The sequence below is a fragment of the Galeopterus variegatus genome, unplaced genomic scaffold (genome assembly GCF_000696425.1).
Source record: "Galeopterus variegatus unplaced genomic scaffold, G_variegatus-3.0.2 Scaffold3382, whole genome shotgun sequence".
Classification (NCBI taxonomy): Eukaryota; Metazoa; Chordata; class Mammalia; order Dermoptera; family Cynocephalidae; genus Galeopterus; species Galeopterus variegatus.
In genome coordinates this window covers 35,151-41,713 of record NW_007729493.1, presented here as the reverse complement: position 1 = coordinate 41,713, position 6,563 = coordinate 35,151, and the positions used below count along the sequence as shown (strand labels likewise).

Here is a 6,563-nt window from a genome sequence, read left to right as displayed (position 1 = left end):
GGGGACACAGTGAAGAGCAAGGACAAAGTCAACATTGTCTTCGTGGAGCTTACAATCTAGTGAGGGAGACAAAGAAACACAGAGTGATGAATGCGTCTCCAGATCAGTTTGAGGACCTTCCCACAGCCCACAGCCTCTATGCGTTCTGGCGCTGTTTCTGACTCTGCTGCCCATCTTTAGCACTATCTCTGGGCTCATTTAGGGTTCTTAGTACTTGTCAGGGTAAATTTCTGTTTTCTGTCCTCAAATGCCCAATGTCCTGAACTCTTCTCTTTCTCAGCTGATGATCTTGCTTGCTGCTTTTCTGAGAAAACACAAGCAAGCAAATGAAAACCTCTCCATTCCCACCACCACACCCCAGCCCCACTGCCCTTCCTGTGGGGGATCCTAGACGCTGTCACCCACCCTAAGTCATCACTCCAGCGACTGTCCCTCCCTCTCCTGTAGCATCATGCCTCCTCTCCACTTGATTATTGGCAGCAGTATGCAAGCGCACTGTCATTTCCCCCAGCCTGAAACACATGCTCCTCAGCTGTGTGTTCACCTCCAGTGTCTGCCCTTCTGCACTTCCTTTTCAGCAAAGCTTTCTCAGAAGACTGTCTCTATTTGCTGTCTCCTTCATTTCTGTTCCCACCACTTCTCTTTTACCAACTTAAATCCATATTGTTTAATTTTTGTAATTCACTATTTTGAATTGCTAATACATTCACATGTTCAAAACAATGCTTTAAATATACTGAAAGGTATAGAGTGAAAGCTCTTTCTTATCCCTGTTCACCATCCTTCCCACCCCGCCCCTGCCTGTGACCGGGATCACAACCCTTGGCTTGGTGTCGCCCGCACTGCGCTCAGCCAGTGAGCGCACCAGCCATCCCTACATAGGATCTGAACCCGCGGCGGGAGCACCGCTGCGCTCCCAGCGCCACACTCTCCCGAGTGAGCCACGGGGTCGGCCCATAACTTCTATGTATTCTTCCAGAGTTTCTTTATGTAAACACAAGCAAATAGCAATATAAATTCTTATTCTCCCATGTATTTTACAAAAAAGTTGCACACCACTACACCGTTCTATGTCTTTCTTTTTTTACTTAAGAATGGATCTTTGTGATCTTCTCATATCAATGAATAGTCTTCTGATGTATGGACGTGCTCCCGATCACTCTTGAACCCATTCCTGTCAGGCTTCTTCCCCAACTTCCTTACTGAAACTCTTGTCAAGGTTACCCTGGACCTCCAGGTTTCCAAATCCAAAGGCCAAAATGTCAGCGTCATTTTACTTGGTGATCAATGGTCTTTCATATAGCTGATCATGTTCCCTTCTAGAAACACTTTCTTTACCTGACTTTTGTTTTTGGCGGCTGGCTGGTATGGGGAATTGAACCTTTGACCTTGGGGTTATAAGGCTGCTCTAACCAACTGAGCTCACTGGCCAGCCCCTCTTCATCCGACTTTTAAGACACTCTACTGTCCTGGTTTTTTCCTACCACACTGGTTCCTCCTCCTCAGTCTCCTTTGCTAGTTCCTTCTCAACTCCCTGACAGCTAGATCTTGCTCTCTGCTCAATCTATGGTCGCTCCCCAGTTTAGTAGATATACAATAGTATCTCACTGTGGTTTTGTTTGGCATTTCCCTAACTACTAATGCAGCTGAGCATCTTTTAATATACTTATCAGCCTTCGGAATTTCCTCCTCTGGGAAATGCCTGATCATTTGAGTTGTTTGTATTTTTCCTGTTGATTTGCAGTTCTTTATATATTCCGGATACTAACCTTTATTCAATTATATATGTTGCAAATATCTGCTCCTTTGTGAAAATATTTGTGACCTTCCTTTCACTTTTTTCATAATATATTTTTATCATCAGAAGTTCTTAATTTTAATATGGGCATTTTTATCAACCCCTCCTTTTATGCTTATGTTTTTGTATCTTGTATAAAAAAGAAAAATCACTCTCTACCCTTCTAGTCAGAAAAATATTTTCTTATATATCCTTCAAAAGATTTTAACTTTTATTCTTCATACTTAAGTTCTAAGTCCATCCACAACTGGTTTGTGTATGGTGTGTTATAAGGATCTATTTTTCATTTTCTTTTCTTTTCTTTTTTTTTTTTTTAAAAAGATGACCGGGGGCCGGCCCAGTGGCGCACTGGAGAGTGCGCCGCTTGGGAGTGCGGCGGTGCTCCTGCCGAGGGTTCGGATCCCATGTGGAGACCGGTTCCCGCTCACTGGCTGAGCGTGGTGAAGAGCCCAGGTAAGAAGAGAATGAGAATGATATTCCACCTGCGGGATTTCTCAGCATCAGGAGTTAGAGCTAGAGAGAGTAGAGAATGGAATTCTATCAGGGAAGGTTGGGCCAGCACGGAGTGTGGAACTCACGTGGATCAAGGGTGATGCATGTGCAGGGCGACTTCCTGCTGGGTGTCAAATCCCATACTGACAGAGGTGTGTCTGCACAGGAGAATATACACTATGTTAACAAGAGATTGGATACGTATAGGAATAGTGACCAAATAAGTTTTTACAATTAATGGGAGCCAGGTTTATCACTTTTGTAGACAAAAGTTGCAGATAGCAATAAAAGAGAAAATACTAAACCAAAATTTAAGGGGTTTTTTTGTCTTTTTTTTTTTGTGACTGGTAAGGGGATTTCAACCCTCGGCTTGGTGTTGTCAGCACCACACTCAGCCAGTGAGCCAACCGGCCATCCCTAAATAGGATCCGAACCTGTGGCCTTGGTGTTGTCAGCACCGCACTCTCCTGAGTGAGCCACGGGCCGGCCCATATTTTTCATTTTCTTAATATGGAAAATCAATTATCCCAGCCCCACCTACTAACTAGTCACTTCTTTTGGCCTGATCTGCTTTCTTTTCTCTGTTGTATATCAATATCCTATATGTCCATGAATTTGTTTCTGGACATTCTATTCTGTTCCATTGGTTGGCTTTTAAAAACTTGCAACTGGGGCCGCCCCGTGGCTTACTCCAGAGAGCGCAGCGCTGGGAGCGCCGAGGCCGCTTGTTCAGATCCTATATAGGGATGGCCGGTGCGCTCACTGGCTGAGCGTGGTGCAGACCACACCATGCCGAGGGTTGTGATCCCCTTGCCGGTCAAAGAAAAAAAAAAAAAACAACTTGCAACTGTAACAAACTTTCTTAAATTCTATAGCTTTAAAATAAATCTAGATATCTCCTATAGTAAACACCACCTTGCCAATATACTCTTCTTCCGGGGTATCTTGCCATTTCTTGGTCCTTGCTCTATTTGTGAATCGATTTATTAAGCTCTGCAGGATTTTGATTTGATCTACATCTAGAGTCCATTTTGAATCCATTTTGAGGCAAATTGGTATCTTTTTTGGGGGGTGGGGTGGGCAGGGATCTGAACCCTTGACCTTGGTTTTATAACACTGCACTCTAATTAACTGAGCTGACTGCCAGCCCTGATATATTTTTGATACTGAAACATCCTATCATGGATTTGGGATACCTCTCCATTTATGTAGGTCTTCCTTACTGTGTTTCAATGATATTTTATAATTTTCTGCATACAGAGAATGTACGTCTTCTGTTTTCCTTATTCCTAGGTACGACATTGTTTTTCTGTTATACTAAACGATATATATTTTTTTTTTTAAAGATGACCGGTAAGGGGATCTCAACCCTTGGCTTGGTGTTGTCAGCACCACGCTCAGCAAGTGAGCAAACCGGCCATCCCTATATAGGGATCTGAACCCGTGGCCTTGGTGTTATCAGCACCGCACTCTACCGAGTGAGCCACGGGCCGGCCCTCTAAACGATATTTTTTAAGGTTACATTTTCATAGGGTTTTATGCTGATATATAGGAAAGCAATTGATTTGCAATATTTACTTTGGGGGGGGGGCTGGCTGGCTGGTACAGGGATGTGAACCCGAGACCTTGGTGTTATAAGGCTGTGCTGTAACCAACTGAGCTAACTGGCCAGCTCTAACATTGACTTTAGAGCCAACAACCTTGGTAAGCCCTCTCTCTTCTGTATAATTATTTTTCTACAGACTTTTTGAATTTTCTACAAAGGCAGTTATGTCATCTGCAAATGATGGCAGTTTGCTTTTTCCTTTCCAATGATATGCCTTTCATTTCCTTGTCTTATGCTAGCCAGGACCTTTAGTACAATGTTAAATGCAAGCATTCTTGTTTTGTTCCTAGTTTTAAAGTAAACACTTCTAATGTTTTCCCAGTAAGAATGGTGTTTGCTGTAGGGTTTTGGTTGTTTTTTTTTTTTTTAAAATACCTTTTACAGGTTAAGGAAAACCACTTCTATTCCTGGTTTGCTAAGTTTTTTCATGTATGGGTACTGAATTAAACGCTTTTTTAATGCCCGTTTCTTGTGCAATGCAACACACATAAAGGTAAGTGCGGGGAACCGGAGCCATCAGAACCACCACCACGACTGTGGGCAAGAGAAGCAAGATGCGCAGCACATTGACGACAGGACGAAAGGCGTCCTGCCAGATGGCCGGATCTTCATCGGCACCTTCAAGGCTTTCGACAAGCGTATGAATTTGATCCTCTGTGACTGTGATGAGTTCCGGAAGATCAAGCAAAGAACTCCAAACAAGCAGAAAAGAAAGAGAAGCGAGTCCTTGGTCTGGTGCTGCTGCGAGGGGAGAACCTGGTCTCAATGACAGTAGAGGGACCTCCTCCCAAAGACACTGGCATTACCCAAATGCCACTTGCTGGAGCTGCTGGTGGCCCAGGGATTGGCAGGGCTGCTGGCAGAGGAATCCCAGCTGGTGTTCCCCCGGCTCCTGCAGGACTTGCTGGGCCAGTTCGTGGGGTTGGTGGGCCATCCCAACAGGTGATGACCCCGCAAGGAAGAAGCACTGTTGCAGCCGCTGCAGCTGTTGCCACAGCCAGTATCTCAGGGGCCCCAACCCAGTACCCTCCCGGCCGAGGGGGTCCTCCCCCACCTATGGGCCGAGGGGCACCCTCACCAGGCATGATGGGCCCGCCTCCTGGTATGAGGCCTCCAGTGGGTCTCCCAATGGGGATTCCCCCTGGACAAGGGACTCCAAGGGGCACCCTCACCAGGCATGATGGGCCCGCCTCCTGGTATGAGGCCTCCAGTGGGTCCCCCAATGGGGATTCCCCCTGGACAAGGGACTCCAATGGGCATGTCCCCTCCGGGGACGCGGACCCTCCCCCAGCTATGCTAGGCCTTGGCCACAGTTATGGAAGTAGCTCGACAGCAATGTGGACCCGATTTCCCAGGGCTACGTCGCTACAGATCTGTTTGTTTGTTATGGTGTTGTGCACGGATTCTCACCAGGTTGTGCTGTTTCCCTTACAGGGCTCACATGCCCGGCAATGTGCACACCGAGGCCCTAGACTAATCTTGACCCTCCTCAGCTCTCTGCCTGTTTCCTGTAAGGCCGTACATAGTCCTTTTATTTCCTTGTGGCCCATGAAACTGGTTTATAACAAACTCTTAAGAGACTACTAAAAAAAAAAGAAGAAAGAAAGAAAGATAAGTGCAACAAAACATAAAGTATAATGAATACTTACAGAGGAAATACTTATAAAGGGAATAACCACCATCCAGGCCAAGTAAAAGAGCCTGGCCAGTATTACAAAAGGACCGGTGTGTCCTCACCCGGAGGTAAGTAGTATTGGATTTTATGCCAATCACTTCCTTACTTTTCTTAATAGTTTCCCCAGATGTGTATACAGTCCTTAATAATATAGTTTCTTTTACTTGCTTTTAAAGATACATATGTAATAATACTATATGTATTTATTATATATGTGGGTGTGGAATTGCTTTTACTTTATTAGATAATGCTGACGTCTTTTCCAAAGTAGTTTAACCACTTGTATTCTCATTAACCGTGTATGAGTTTCTTTGTTTCATATCCCTGTCAACAATGGGTATTTTCAGACTCTAATTTTAGCTATTCTGGTGTGAACAGTTATATTTCATTACGGCTTTAATTTGCATTCCTCTGATTACTGATGAGGTTTAGCATGTTTTCATGTTTGTTGACCTTGTGGATTTCCTCTTTTGTGAAGTGTTAGTTCAAATCTCTGGTTCACATTTATAAGTTTTATTGTTAATGTTTTTTGGTTTTGTTTTTCTTATTTATTTGTAGCAGTTCATTATGTATCCCAAACACACTGTTTGTCAGTCATGAATGTTATAAACGCTCCTTCCATTCTGTGGCTTTTTTTTTTTTTTTTTTTACAGCTGGCCAGTAAGGGGATCCAGACCCTTGACCTTGGCATGGTAACATTGTGCCCTAACCAACTGAGCTATCCAGCCAGTGTGGCTTATTTTTTGATGAACAGATGTCAGATTTATCAGTCTTTTCCCTTACAGTTAATGTTTTTGAGTCTTAAGAAATATTTCCCTACCTGAATTCGTAAATATATTTTTCTATATTATCTTCTAGAGCCTTTTAATTTGCTTTTTACATTTAGTTTATAGTGTGGGGTGAAGTGATTTTTGTATATGGCTTAAGGTAGGGGTTCAGTTTTATTTTTTTTCTTTATTTTTTATTTTTTTGTCTTTTTCCGTGTCCGGCAA

The 6,563-nt window shown here is 43.7% G+C and overlaps 1 pseudogene; it reads left to right on the top strand.

Annotated features, from left to right (window-relative positions):
* The first annotated feature begins 2,390 nt into the window (after window positions 1–2,390).
* LOC103600551 lies at window positions 2,391–5,196 on the top strand (annotated as a pseudogene).
* The last annotated feature ends 1,367 nt before the right edge of the window (window positions 5,197–6,563 follow it).